Source organism: Myotis myotis, unplaced genomic scaffold (assembly GCF_014108235.1).
Source record: "Myotis myotis isolate mMyoMyo1 unplaced genomic scaffold, mMyoMyo1.p scaffold_m19_p_1, whole genome shotgun sequence".
NCBI classification, from domain to species: Eukaryota; Metazoa; Chordata; class Mammalia; order Chiroptera; family Vespertilionidae; genus Myotis; species Myotis myotis.
The window spans coordinates 4945499-4960787 of NW_023416313.1; positions in this window are offsets into that span (position 1 = coordinate 4945499).

The following is a 15289-nucleotide window of genomic DNA, read 5'->3' on the forward strand; positions in this document are numbered from 1 at the left end:
TGACCCTGCAGCCAGTAATTTCCTGACTCTGAAACCCCTTGGGGCTGGGCCATTCAGGCAAGCCCGAGGTGGCCTAGGGATAGAATGGGGATGCCTGCTTGCTTGGGTTTATGTCCTTCCAAGCAGGAATTGTGAAAGTGCTGGTGCCAAGAATTAAGGAAGGGGAGGAAAAGGTCTTTCTTTTGTGCTCAGTGTGTTTTCAATAATGTGCCGGTCATTCAGTCCATGGGAACGTGTTGGCAGGGCATGTGTACTGAGAGTGGGGCTAGGCTGAGGGGACGGGCACCAGAGGTTTAGAGAAACAGGATCTTCCTCAGGTTTGTTTTCAGGAGATGCGGATGTGGAAAGCATATCTGGCCTAGAGTCAAAGAGTTTTGCGTGTTTGCCCCTACCACAAAACTCTCTCTGAGCTACAAATTCCTGATGGGATTGATATGGAGACATGGCACTGCCTGGGACAATGGGGATAAAAATACTAATCTCTCAGGCTCATTGGATGATTAAGCAGAAAACACAGTAGGTGATCCTTGTTACCTCTACCCCTGAATAGAAAACTCAAGATAACATTGGACAGATAAAATCAACAGACCTGAAATCAGAAAGAAAAACTTAAGAGGTGTGGTTCAGTTGATTGAGCATCATCCTGTGCACAAAAAGGTCACCAGTTTAATTCCCAATCAGGGCATACACCCAGGTTGTGGGTTTGATCTCTGGTGGGGGTGGGTACAGGAGGCAGTCAATCGATGTTTATCTCTCACATCAATGTTTCTCTCTCTCTCCCTCACCCTTCCACTCTCTCTAAAATCAATAAAAATATATAAGAAAAATATATTTAATTTGAGTAGGCTTATATGGTTTAACCTCCTGGTATATAGGGAAATAGAGGTGAAAAGTGGGACTCAGAGCAGCTAAAGAGATTAAGAAAAACTCAGGGCAATGTTGGAACAGAAGGGAGAAAAGAAAGAGTCAAATGATTGTATTTTCAACAATTTGTGTTAAGCAAATTTCTATAGATTATACATAATCTTCATAGAACTTCTATAGTGAGTTTTACTCTACTTAACCTTGTTGTTACAGGTATAGAGAGGTAAAATATAGGTTTCTTACAGTGTGAGTCACATATCTTTCATCAAAATCATCTGAATTGCTTGTTCGCAGTGGATCTTGAATCTTCCTTCAGCCCATCTGAATCATTTCAGTACCTCTTATGGTAAAACCAGGAATATGTATTTTTACAAGTTCCCTGGGTGATTCTTACACACATCATGCTTAGAGAACCAATGTTTGAGTTATTACTTGCACATTGGGAATCACCTGAGGACTTTGAAACATACTCATGCCTATGACCTACTCCAGAGGTAATGATGAAATTACTATTAAATCACTGGGGGTGGGCATTGAGATTTGTAAAGTCTTGACAGGCCAACACTCTATCCACTGAGCGAAACCGGCTAGGGCCACTTATTATTTTTGACAGTTATTATTCCAGTGCAGTTAATGTTGACAGATAAAATGCAGACACAGGGTTAAATTTGAATTTAAGATAAAAAATAATATTTTTAACTGTTGTACTTATTGCATTGAACATGATCATCCTGAAAATATTATTTGGCAAATCTGGAAACTTTTAAGTCAAGAGTTGGTGTCTCTAAGGCCAAAGCCCAGTGCCTTTTGCCTTTTATGCTATGGTATTGCCCTTTCTCAGTTTTGAAGGATCAGCAAAATTCAGGAGGGCCAAACTTATTGCTAAAAACCTCATCCACAGATGCCTCCCAACAAAAGCAAATTCATATACAAATACTGCTGGAAACATTACGTAAAGTGAGAGTCCCTTGACAAGTCAAGTCTTACCTGCTGTATTCATTTTCTATCTGTGGCTATAACAAATGATCAAAAACTTAGTAGCTTAAATCAACACACACTTCCTATATCACAGTTCTGGGTCAGAAGTCCAACAGATCTCATTGAGATAAAGTCAAGATGTCTGGGGGTTCTAGGAGAGAATCTGTTGCCTTGAACTTTGCAATTTCTAGAGGCCCCCACAATCTTGGCTCTTGGCCTTCTTTCTCCACCTTCAAATCAGCAATGGTACATCTCTCTGAGCATTCTGCTATGGTCACGTCTCCCTATGACCACATCTAAGAAAGGTTCTTCCATTGTAAGGATTATATTTGATTCACCTTGATTATCAGAATACTCTCCTTATCTGAAGATCCTAATTTATTCACATCTTCAAAGCCCTTTTTGGCATATAAAGAGATGTAGCCACACTGTCTATACATAAAATACAAATATATCTTTGTGATAGGGTGTTATTCTGCCTACCATACCTCCTAGTTCATTTATTTTATAAATTAAATTTTTTAAAAATGGATTTCTCTGAAAGCAAAGACAATCTTATATAAGGATGTTATAAGGATGTGTAATGTACTATATGCCCAAAAGTTGTTATTATTTTTTTAATGTTTTAGCAGAATTACTGGGGGAAAGAAAGGTTGAAAAGATGGTGATTTATTTTAGTCAACACACACTTAAATAGTGCTTACCTTGTGCTAGGTGCTATTCTAAGTACTTCAAAAATGTTAACTCACTTAATTCCCATGCATCAGCCCAAGAAACTAAGTGGTAGTATTGCTATTCCCATTTTACAGATGAAAAATGAGGCCCAGAGAAATTTATAACTTACCCAAGTTTATCCATTAGGAAGTGGTGGCGCTAAAACCCAAAACATTTCAGACATTCTTCTGTCCTTTGAAACTTTGCTACGCTCACTGCATCCAGTGAAAAACTGAGCAGGACTCAATGAATACCCACTTATAGAATAACATTTTGGAATTTCTACAACCTTTAGTTTGAAAAAGTATGAACTTGAGTATCAGTAATAGCATTTCTTAAACACTATTTAGTAAGGTATATGTGAAGTTGAGATGTTGAGTCTTAGTTTAATGAAACTTTTTTTGAGATTATTATTTTTATTGTTTTATTGGAGACATTGAGTCATAAAGTTACACAGGTTTCAAATGTACAATTCTATGACACATCATCTGCATATTGCATTGTGTGTCCACCACCCAAATTCAAACCTCCTTCTGTCACCGTACACTGGACCCCCTCTACCCTTCACTAGTCCTGACTCCCTGTCCCTCTTGTAACCAGCATACTGTTGTCTGCATCTATGAGTTTTTGTTTGTTTGCTTGTTGCTTTCAGTTTTATATCCCACGTATAATTGAAGTCATATGGTTCTTGACTTTTTCAAGGTCTGATTTATTTCACATAGCATGATAGTCTCAAGATCCATTCATGTTATCACAAATGGCAGTATTTTCTCTTTTCTTATGGCTGAGTAGTATTCCATTGTATGTATGCACCACATCTTCTTCATCCAATCATCTATTGCAGGACACTTCGGTTGTTTCCATGTCTTGGCCACCATGAATACTGCTGCAATGAACATAGGGGTGCATATATCTTTGTGAGTAAATGGTTTCAAATATTTCCAGTAGATACCCAGAAGAAGTGCTGCTGAGTTATATGGTAACTCTATTCTTAATTTTCGAGACACCCTCATATTGTTTCCCATAGTGGTTGTACCAGTTTAAATTCCAGCAGCAAATGGGGGTTCCTTTTTCTCCACAACCTCTCCAACACTTGTTATTGCTTGTTTAGTTGATAATAGCCATTCTAACAGATGTAAGGTGGTATTTCAGAAAAATAATTAAACATTTAATTTGGTTTAGGATTTGGTTAGGTTATCATTATGCAGGACTCTGTGAATCTGAGTACAAAAAATGCAGGGCCATGAAAGGCTCAGCCATATCCTCAGTTAGGGACCAGAGCATGGGCTTTGAAGCTTCAAGTGGTTGTCAGATCATTAAAAATGCTTAGGGGTAGTGCAGTTTCTGTTTGGGGGGGGGGGAGGGTGTTCAGTGTTTTTTTGGAGAGACAGTAAAGCTAAAATTCAATATTAACCTAATCTTCGCTCTTCAGAAACATCCAGAAGTTCAATAAAGGACTTCTGTTCCCATCACTTCTCTCTGTAATTGCAATATGCATCTTCAATGCCTATTTACATTTCTACTTATTGCACTGTGTGCATTTAAGCAAGACATCAAAAATCTCTTTCAGGACAGGTGTTCCAAGTTAAATTCATTCCCTCCAACATCATTTTTGTTGGAAAGGCACCAAAGAAAAGAAATTGAAAGCAGAAACACTGGATCAATGTCTCAATACCAAATCTTCATTATCATTGGAGCACTTGGAATTCATTTAAGTAAAAAAAAAAAAAAAAAACCAAATCAATGAGTAACAAGTTCAATAGTTAAAGTTAAGGTTGCTTCTCTTTCTGCCATATTGCTTATTGCCTGTCTTGGGTACATTTCATTTGCCCCACTGAATTCATTCTCCACCCTCGTCCACTCTGGTCAGCATCCTGTGAAACCATCTTGTGTAAACTGCATCAAAATGGCTTCTTATTTTTTAGATTCTCATTGGATTTGCTCAATGAGATAAACCAACAAAAAAAAAATGGAGGTGAACGGAAAGAAAGGTGGGGAGTTTTCCTGTGGTTCCCTCTCTGCCCAGAAGCAGGTTGATAATGACCATGTTTATCTTTGTGAAGCAGTAGTTCTTTTGGGAGACCCTCACCTATGGCTTCAGTTTTCACTGGGTTTCCATACCTGTCCTTCTTCCCTGCCCACTGTGTGGACACTGAAGTACCTATTGTTATCATCAAGATTTATTCAGATGAAATATAGAACATCAGAGGAAAAACAATCCCTCCCTCACTGAGACAAAAGATAAACAAATTAAAAAGAAAATATGGCACATGGTGACCGATGTTATGATTAAAACAAAGAGGGATAGTGAATGCTGGGGCAGAGAAGGTGTGCCTATTTTCAAATGATATTTAGGGACAGCATGAGTGACATTTGAGTAAAGATTTGAAGGAGGTGAAGAAGCAGCCATAACATTATGGGAGACAATGGCAGTCCTGGTGGAAAGAAGAACATAGAGAAAACACAAAGACAAGTGCATTCTTGAGGCCTTCATAAAATGGAGAGGTTAGTGTGGCTGGAGAAGTGTGAAGCACGGGGTAGTGGATATCAGAAAGTTCGTGGGGGCAGTTCATGTAGGGACTTACAGATTATTCTAAACAATTTGGCTGTTTATTTTGATTGATGAGAACCTCTTGAAGAACTTGTTCTGAGGAGTTATGTGACCTGATTTACTTTCTAAAATAGTCTCTCTCACTATTTTCTACCAAGCATTTTTGGTTGATGTATAAAGAAAGATGAGTAATTGGGAATTATTGCAATAATCCAGAGAGAGATCATGATGGTTCAGGTCAAGGAGTGGAGGTTGTAAAAAATGATTAGAATCTGGATTGATAAAGAAGGAGGACCTGACCAGTATGTCTCAGTAGTTGAGTGCCGACCTATGAACCTGGAGGTCATGGTTTGATTCCCGGTCAGGGCACATGCCAGGGTTGCAGGCTCCATCCCCAGTAGGGGGTATGCAGGAGGCAGCTGATCAAGATTCTCTCTCATCATTGATGTTTCTATCTCTCTCTCCCTCTCCCTTCCTCTCTGATATCAATAAAAATATTTTTAAAAAGAAGGAGAAACCTAAGGAATTTTTTATATTAGTCAAGATTCTTCAGAGAAGCAAAATTAATAGGTTTTATCATCTATCTATCATCTATCTGCCTATGTTCGAGAGATTTATTTTGAGGAATTGGCTCCTGTTGTAGAGGCTAAGAAGTCCCATGGTATGTCATGTGCAAGTTGGAAGCCCAGGAAAACACTGGGTACATTTACAATCTGACTCTAAAGGCCTGAGAATCGGGAGAATCAATGGCCAAAACTCAAGTCCAAGTTCAAAGGCCAAAGAATCAGAAGAACAAATGAAGTAAGTTCCTGTCCACGTGCAGAAGAAGACTGATATCCCAGCTCACAAATGATCAGGCTGAGAGTGTCTGAAAGGTGAAACAAAAGAGTTAAGAATGTCTCTGAAATTGTTGACCTGGCCAATTGGAGAAAAAAAGTCACTACTAATTGAAATAAATGTCTTAGGCACAGATGGGATGGGAGTGGGCAATAGCAGGAAGTAAGTTTTATATATGTCATACTAGGGGCCTGGTGCACGAAATTTGTGCACTGGGTATGGAGGGGGGGGGGTGTCCCTCAGCCCAGCCTGCCCCCTCTCACATACTGGGAGCCCTCAGGCATTGACCCCCATCACCTTCCAATCGCAGGATTGGCCCATTGCCTCTAACAGAGGCGTCAGGCCTGGGCAGGGGACCTTCATGTCCCCCCATCACTGGTTCTGCCCCCAGCCCAGGCCTGATGCCTCTGGCCAGAGGCATAGACCCCCATCACCCTCCAATCGCCTGATCGGCCCCTTGCCCAGGCCTGACGCCTCCGCCAGAGGTGTCAGGTTTGGACAGGGGACCCCCATCTCCCCCCATCACTGGCTCTGACCCCCGCCCAGGCCTGAGGCCTCTGGCCCAGGAATCATGCCTGGGCAGGGGACCCCCAGCCCCCCGCCTAGGCCTGATGCCTCGGCTAGAGGAGTTGACCCTCATCACCCTCCGATCACCAATCACTGGATCGGCCCCTTGACCAGGCCTGAGGCCTCCAGCAGAGGTGTCAGGCCTGGGCAGGGGACCCCCAGCTCCCCACGGTTGCAGGCTCCACCCCTGCCCAGGCCTAACGCCTCTGGCCTAGGCGTCCAGCCGGGGCAGCGGGGACCCACAGCTGCAGCGGCCCCGCGATCGTGGGCTTCGCTTTAGGCCCAGGCAAGGGACCCCTAGCTCCTGGGACTGCCAGCTTCGACCGTGCCCAGATCCCATCGCTGGCTCCACCCCTGCTTCCAGCTATCACTGGCCAGGGCGGAAAAGGCACCTGATTCTCTGATCATGGCTGGGGGGCAGGGCAAAGGCGGCCCTGGGGCCGCCTTTGCCCTGCCCCCCAGCTCTTAGCTCCCCTCTGGGTTTCCGATCACTGTCAGTGGCAGGGGGCTTCTTCCTGCTATCCCTTTTGCCTCCCTGCATTCTGCTTACATATGCAAATTAACCGCCATCTTGTTGGCAGTTAACTGCCAATCTTAGTTGGCAGTTAATTTGCATATAGCCCTGATTAGCCAATGAAAAGGGTAGCGTCGTACGCCAATTACCATTTTTCTCTTTTATTAGTGTAGATTAGAAATGTCTCTTCAGCTTCCCAGTGGAGAAGTCAAGTAGACAGTTGGACCTACGAGCCAGGGTTCAATGGAGTGATCCTGGCTAGAGATGCACATTTGTGATTTACCAGAGCAGGGGTGGTGTATGACGCCATACATCTGGATGTTATCACCTAGAAAGCAAGTCCAGGTAGAGAAAGCACAACGTATGGAGCTTGTTTAGATATCTTGAGAATTAGGAGGAATAAACCAAGTCAACTGTGGTGAGGTTGTCCAGGAGGAAACCAAGAGAATGTGGTTTCCAGGAAACGGAGAGAAGAAAGTATGACCAAACGGAGTGAGAGATCTTGTGTATTAAGTGCTCATAATTCAAGCCGGATGGACTAAGAATTGAGCAGTAAATTAGCAATATGGAGGTCCTTGAAGAGTGAGACCGAAACAATGTCTGTGGAGAAGCAGGCTGGTCAACATAATGGTTTCAATTCAAGAGGAAATGAGAGAAAATAATTTGGAATGAGTGAATGTCAACCACTCATTGAAAATTTAACTGTAAATGAGACAAAGAAATGGGGTGCTAACTGGATATAAAATTGAGTGAGGGTTTTATTTGTTAAATGGAAAAATACATCACATATAATTTTACTCAGACCGATCTAAAGGGAAAATTAATAATGCAGAAAAGAAAGGAAACCATTCCCAGTTATCTTCTTGAGTAGACAAAAAGAGTAGACATTAACAGTAGGCAAGAGAGCACCTGGCTCATTGAACCTGGTCCTAGGAAAAGCTGAATTGAATTATTTAAAGCCTTCTCAGCAGATTAATATAGGTCAATGATAAAAGATGATTCATATCCACTTATGATGTACATACAGCTATTCAGGAATATTTCTGCTGAGTAAAAAGATGTATGCATTCATTTGTCTAAGAGGATACAAATTAAATATGCAGATCCATGACTCATTGGGAAACTCTGGCTGGGAGGCTTTGTTCTCAGTTAACTAGGACCATGAAATTAGGAAACTTTTTTTACATTTTGAACTGTAATCTGTTTATCTGTATTAATTACCCACTGAGCTCAGATCTTCCTTCATAGGTCTCATGATGGCACTTCCCATGATTTATGACAACTGTCATGTGCTCTCAAGTATTGTCTGCTTCAGATGAACCATCTGCATTTTCTCAAATATTTTTTATTTATTTTCATTTTGAGACTCTCCACAAATTTGGACATCCTCCTCTGACCATTTGCCTGCCTGCCAACATCATTTCTGATGTGTGATTCTTGGAGATGACATGAGGTTCCAGTCTGAATCTGAGCATCTTGCATTAAACATAACTCTCATTGCTTTTTCCCTGGTCTCTGCATTTCCATTAATGTGGCCTAATGTTACATTCAGTCTCTTGGTAGTCATTTTAGGCTGATAGCTCATATTTCTCATATTGGAGCCACAGTCATCTGTTCAGAGAACATTACATAAGTCCTAGACCTGCATTATCTCATGTAACACTTCAATCACCTGTGTAGTATGTAAAATTAGTATCATTTTACAGAAGAGGTAAGTGATACTTAGAAAGCCTCTGGGGTGCGCCCAAATCCTACAACTAGTCATCAACCTCAACTTGGTAACATCCCAGGTCTGTCCAAAAACCTGGCTTTTGGCATTGTTTCAGGCTGACCCCAAATCCAATGATTGTAGGGCAGATATGGGAGAGGCAAGAAGAGATATGCAATGTGGTTATGGGACAGATGAGACAAGCAGATTCTGTTTAATAGGATTATGTTTATTCCAGAAATCCTGAAGGCGAGGAGCTCATCCCTTCTCATTGGTGCAAGTAGCATTTTCTGCAGGGGTTTGAGGGCTGCAGTGAACCAGGAAGTGGTTTCATTGGAGGGAAGTATCTCGTTAGTTAGTTAGTCATGGCTTTCTTCTTAAAGCCCAAGACAACACCCTGGTTTCAGTGAGCCCTCTTCCTGCCCAAGGGTGTGTGTGAGAAAAGGAGCTCAAGACCTATCAGTCACTACTCATGGGAAGAGTTTTTGCCTCAGATATCTGCTGAAAGGAAGACTTTAAAATGACATTTTAAAGATGAGTTTCATAAATTGGTAATGAACTTGATAGTACTATAACCAGAGTATGAATGAAAAAAATAGGATTATTAAAGCAAGTAGTCACCAAATGCCCAAACAGAGATAATGAGAACAAAAGAGGGTTCTAGTATTACCACCATAATAAAAAACATTGTGATTTAGCCTAAAAAAACAAACCATTAAACATTTGGAGTTTCAAAAATAATAATTACTATTATACTCAGTAGACATCTTATAGCCAATCTATCCCCAGTACATAATTGGCCCTAGAAACATCACCCATCTCTGGCAGCTTTCTTCATTTCTCCCATTCTTTCTTTTTTCTTTTTGCTGTCTAACCCTCACTGAGGACATGTTTTTTAATTAATTAATTTTTTAATCGGTCGGTTGCCTCCCATAGGTGGCCTGACCAGAGATATAATTTGCAACCTATGTCTGTGCCCTGAACCAGAATTAAATATGCAACTTTTTTGTGTGTATAAAGAATGAGGCTCCAGCCAACTGAGCCCCTGGCCAGGGCCACTTCTCCCATTCTTAATCCCACCTGTGAGATTCACCAGGGTGGCAGGGAACCTCAGGGCAACATTATAAAGATCACTGGAAATTATCCCTTGCATCACAACGGCCTTGTCAAAATGACTATAGGGCACATTCTGCTGTGAAAGGGGACTATAGCTCAATACAGACCTCTGGGTCAGAGCACTTGGAAGTAGGTGGAGACTCCCAACAGAAATTAAGGTACTCACTGTGGAGGCCTGAATGCAAGTCACCAGGCACAGGTCCCCAGGTAAAGACCAGAGGTGCAACATCAACAAGCAAAGTCACTTGGCAGGGTAAAGTAATAACAGGCTTTAAATCCTGTTCAGCTTGATCACAGGACAGGTGATAACGGTAGGTGCTTAGGCAAAGGAGAAGGTGAGGCAAGAGAATCTTCACATTTTTTGCCACCTCACTCCATTGACTCCCACTCCGTTGTTCCAGCCAGGCCTACTGGCTGCTGAATGCTCCCTGGAGGGCACCTGCACGGAGCCATCTCTGTGTTAGGACTCATGGAAATGCCCTTTCCCATTCTATATCAAAATGAACTTTCACTGGGCAGCCCAGCTCCAAGCCACATTCATCGTGAATCCTTTTTGAATCCCTTGACACAGAATGAGTCCAGGTTCCACTTGTCCCACAAATGCCTTGTGCGTCCTCTCCTGCCTCGCCCTCAGCTGCAGTGCAATCACTGGCACAAAACTCTGCCTCCATCATGTGGTTTTGGGGAAGCCTGGAGTCATGACAAAAACTGAATTTTGGGGCAGACCTGGGATGTCATTAGGCGTGTGCCACTTCTTACACTAACTACACAAGTTGTTTGCCCTTGCTATACTTTCCTCATCTTTAGAGTAAGAATGAGATGAGACAATGCATGTTGAGTGCGTAAGATCAGGCATGGCATGAAGATAGAAGATGTGATTTTCACAAAACGTGAGCCCTTTTTTCCTCATCTTGATCAAGCCTCCTTTGTGCACTTTGGTCCACCCCAGGTCAGGGCACCTTATTACACTTTTATGTGTCCCTTTGAGATGATCATCGAGCCTGTCTGAGAGGATTCTCTGTCATTGGAGGTAGTCAGGCTTACCTAGACTGGATGCCTTGTTTAGATGTCTGGGTTTATAAGGAATAAAAATTGGGAGTAGAAAGTGACCCTGTGATTCTAGAATAAGTACTAGGCTGGTGGCTTTGCCATCCTTGAGACAGAGGTTTGAAAGGTAGACAAAGGGTGAAGATGATGTCTCATGCAATGACATTTCAGGTTGGAGGTCCTTTTGGGTAACTAAATGGAAAGGTTTAGTTAACAATTGGTTAACTTAACCAAATGGTTAGGTTTAGTTCTCAAGTTCAAGGTTGGCTATAAGGAATATCAGAAAGCAATGGGTTTCCTCAGAGGGAGCATGTGTAAAGAAAAGAAGGAATGTGAGGAAGTAGAATTCTGAGACCTATGAAGCCTTCAAGAGCAGGGAGAGGAGAAGCATCACATGGGAAGTGATCCAGGCATTTGGTGCCTTCTCTAGATGTTATTTAGTCACAGCATGCTTTGGAAGCAGTGTCATGAACCAATTTATAGATAAGAAAATATTGCCTCTGAAATCTCATGGGGCTTTCCCAGGGTCATAGAGTGAATAGACCTGTCATTTACCTCTGCCATCAACAGAACAACAGCGACAATCTTTGTGTTTCCAATATATCCAGCTGTTTCCGCTCCAGGACACCAGCTTGGACTGTCAGAAAGTTGTTCCTCAGATTGACCTGAAAGCTGAAAATCTCTCACTTCTTAAAATATTTTTTTTCCTCTCCCCTGACAGGAGGCATTTTTTTTCCAGAATGAGAGACTATATTCTTAACTTAGGAGCAGAGAATTCCTGAAGGTACAAATGGGCTGATGATATAAATGAATAGGCAGCATACATGTAGCACATATGCGGCCCAATTCCTCTGCCCAGCTCCTCTGCACCAGCTTCAGCCCACTCTCCATGGCCATCAATATTTTCTGTGGGTAATTTCAGGTAGACACCATGCCCCTTCCAGCAGAGAGCCCTTGTACCATCTATCCCAATTATAGAGCAGAATGGCATGCAGTCAGAAATCCCAGATTTTTGAATTGGACAGATGTATTCAAATCCAGATCCACTACTAGTATCTGTGTAACCGTGGGAGCATATGCAAGCCTCAGTAAAACTTATTTTTCTCATCCTGGAAATGGAGAAATAACCTATAACTAAGTGGCATTGTATTAGCAATCATGTTTAAAAAGCTACTAGTGCAGGTCTGGCACAGAGTTTTCACCTGGGAAACACAAACCCATTTTTAAAAAAGCCAATTGTACAAATCCGAGAATCAGTAATTCCAGAGGCGGAATGATTCATTTTCAGTTTTTATTCCAAAACCGAGGCCCCAAGCAGCCTAATAATAGAATGGAAACCCCGAATGAGTCCTGCATAGATGCTGCTACACTTCTTGCGATTCTAATAGTTGGAGCTCTGAGATGTGAGAAGGCTTTGATGGAGGCAAATGAGGGAAAGCAATGGGAAATGGAGGTGTATAATGTTTTCTGGAAATCGCTTGCTTAAAAGAGAAGAAATTCAAGGTTAATTAGAGTTATATCCTAAAAGTCAGGGCACTGGAAAACTAAAAACTCTCTAAACACAAATTAATTGAGCACATATTTCAATTAGCCTTCATAGAATGGTAAAACTGGAAGGTCCTGTAAAAGATCATCAAAACATTGCTAAGGGTCCTCATTTGGGCCACTCCTGACACTTTGGGTGAAATAATTCTTCATTATCTTAAAATGTTCCTCACATTGTAGGATGGTTAACTTCCTTATCTCCACCCACTAAATGTCATTATAACCATAAAAATGCCTCCTCACTTCCTATGTGCCCCCTGGGACTCAGTAGCATACCCATTTGAGGATGGTGATCTCTCTGATCCTTATTTTTCAGATAAGAGAAGAAGATCAGAAAAGGCAAGTGTCTTACAGGTATTTCCTCTTGCTCTTCATTCTTCAACCAGGGAGCTTTTCAATTTCACGGCTACATTCCCTATTAGTAAGTACCTTGAATTATTAAGTCCTTCTAGCAAATCCAACTGCTCTCTGTGAGAATCAGAAGTTAAAAACTTGGTGGAAAGAAACTCTGTCGGAGTCCATCTGATCCAACCTCCTCATTCGACCAATGAAGAAATGAAGCACAGAGAAAAGAATGACTTGGTGGCTGAAATGCAGGCTCTGGGGGAATCGTGATAACTCACACTGTTACCTGTGAGTGGATACCTCCGTGAGGTTGGTTCATTACAGAGTGTTAATGTTGGAATTGACATTGAGGTCAGAGAAAGAGAGGTCCTGGGTGACTGCATGACTTTATTCTGGAGGACAGGGTTGGGGATGTGGTTGGCATAGGGGGAGGGGGTTGCAGAGAAAGTAGAGCTGATACCAAATTGATATCCAAATCCCAAAATTGATATACACCTCCATTTCCTGTTACTTCCCTCGTTTGCCTCCATCAAAGCCTCGTCACATCCAGGGAAAGGTTCCCTGGAAACTTTCTCATTATTCATTGATGAATAATGTCCTTTCAGAAGTTGAGGCAGGGTCTCTGGCAATCAAACATACATCCATTGACTCAATATTAGCAATAGTAGCTATGGTAGCTGTCATTTGTGGATACCTTACTGTGCACCAGGCACATAGCCTTTCCTAGTCTGTGTGTTCTCATTCTATCCATCTTACAGCACCATTGTTATGAGTAAACCAAGGTGCAAGGAAGTTTAGTAATTGTCTGCAGTCACCCAGATGATACCAGCAGAATTGGATTCAGCAAATACATATAGAATTTTTTTTTATGTCACTCTCTGTGACACATATTGGGGATATGCAGATAAATAAGAAAGACACTTGATTTTGAGGCCCTCAGACCCACGGGGAAGGATACTATGAAGCAGATATTTTGAGAGTAGATTGAGGGCTCTCACTAAACTGGCGCTGAGAAAGGAGAGGTGTCATCTAAATTGTTTTGTGGTGGAAGGAGACTTTAGGGAAATTTTCTTAAAGGACTCCTAAACTAGCTTAGACTTGAAGAATAAGTGGACATTTCTTGGAGGATAAGGGAATTAGGACAGTGAGATCATGGTACAGGTAACAAGTGAGAACTTCTTAGAATGTGCAAAGGCCCAGAAGCCAGAAACCAGACAGTTTTAATGCCTAAAGTGGGAGCTGAGTGTTTCTGGAGGGGACTTAAGATATTTTGCCCTGTCCAGGTGACTGTAGGATCAATAGCCTTCGGGGATAAGGGAGAGACAGCGGCATGGTGGTATGGAAGGACCTAGGGCTCCAGGGTCAGGCAGCTTGGTTGTGAATCACTAAGGTGTTAAGCTTCCCTATACTCTTTGAACATCTGGGAGCTAGAACAGCTCACAAAGAGGCCATGGGAGTGGTCAAAGCAGGGCATTCTATTCCTCTAATTTGACCCCTTCTTATATGGGCATTTTTTTGCTCTTTTAAAATTGTTTCTCTTCCTCTGCTCTCTCTCTTACTTTAGTCCTTTTTCTGACTATTTTGTTTCCACTCCTGAATCTCTCTGGGTGTCTCTTCCTCCATTCTTATGTCCTATCAGGGTTTAAGCACTGGCCCTGCCACTTTCTGTGTGAACACCAGAAGTCACCAAGTCTGTTTCCTGAGGTATAAATTGGGAGTCTCTCTCATGGTGTGAGATTGGACACATTTGAGATGTGAAAGCTTGGTGCAAACTGGGATGGGCCATGCAAATATCTTTGGTTATCACTGTCATTATCCTGAATTTATCATTCAGGATAAGGACATATCTCGGAGTTCCTAAGTTTTGTGGTTTCTCTGAGTAACTTGGCAGGGTGGGGGGTGAGGGGGGAGTAGTTATTTGCATTTAAATACAAGTCTAAATCTCTCTTGTCCAAAAGTGGTAATGAGTAGCCAAAACGAGTTCTACATTTTCTAATTTTAAAAGGCCGTTTTATGGAAATGAGGTTATTTGTGCTACATGGTATGTTCTTGTTTCAATGCAAATGCCAAAGAGTGTGATTTATTCAGAAGACACCAGGGAGGAAAGCCAGGGACCTGTCAGCACATTACCTGCAAAGCCCCTCACGAGGAGGGAGAGGAAGTAGCCATCGTGGGCATTCCATATTTTCACGGCTGAGCTCCAGTAATCCAGGATGGGGGGTGTGGCAAACCCAGAAGAAATGGGATCTCATTGTCAGAGACTCAATGGTGGCTGATTGATATGTACAGTCCAGTCTACTTTTGTGAATGGGAGTCTTAGGCTGTGTTTAGAGTCACTGTTCTCAGAATCAGAGTGTGTAAAACCAATTTACATGTTCAATGACATCGATTCAAAGAGCATTGTTTAACGTAGGCTGCCATGTTCGTTTTGGGAGTCCCTGACGACAGACACCCATCTCTTGCAGCCATGGCAGACAGGAAGGGCTGTCATTATTGGGCATAT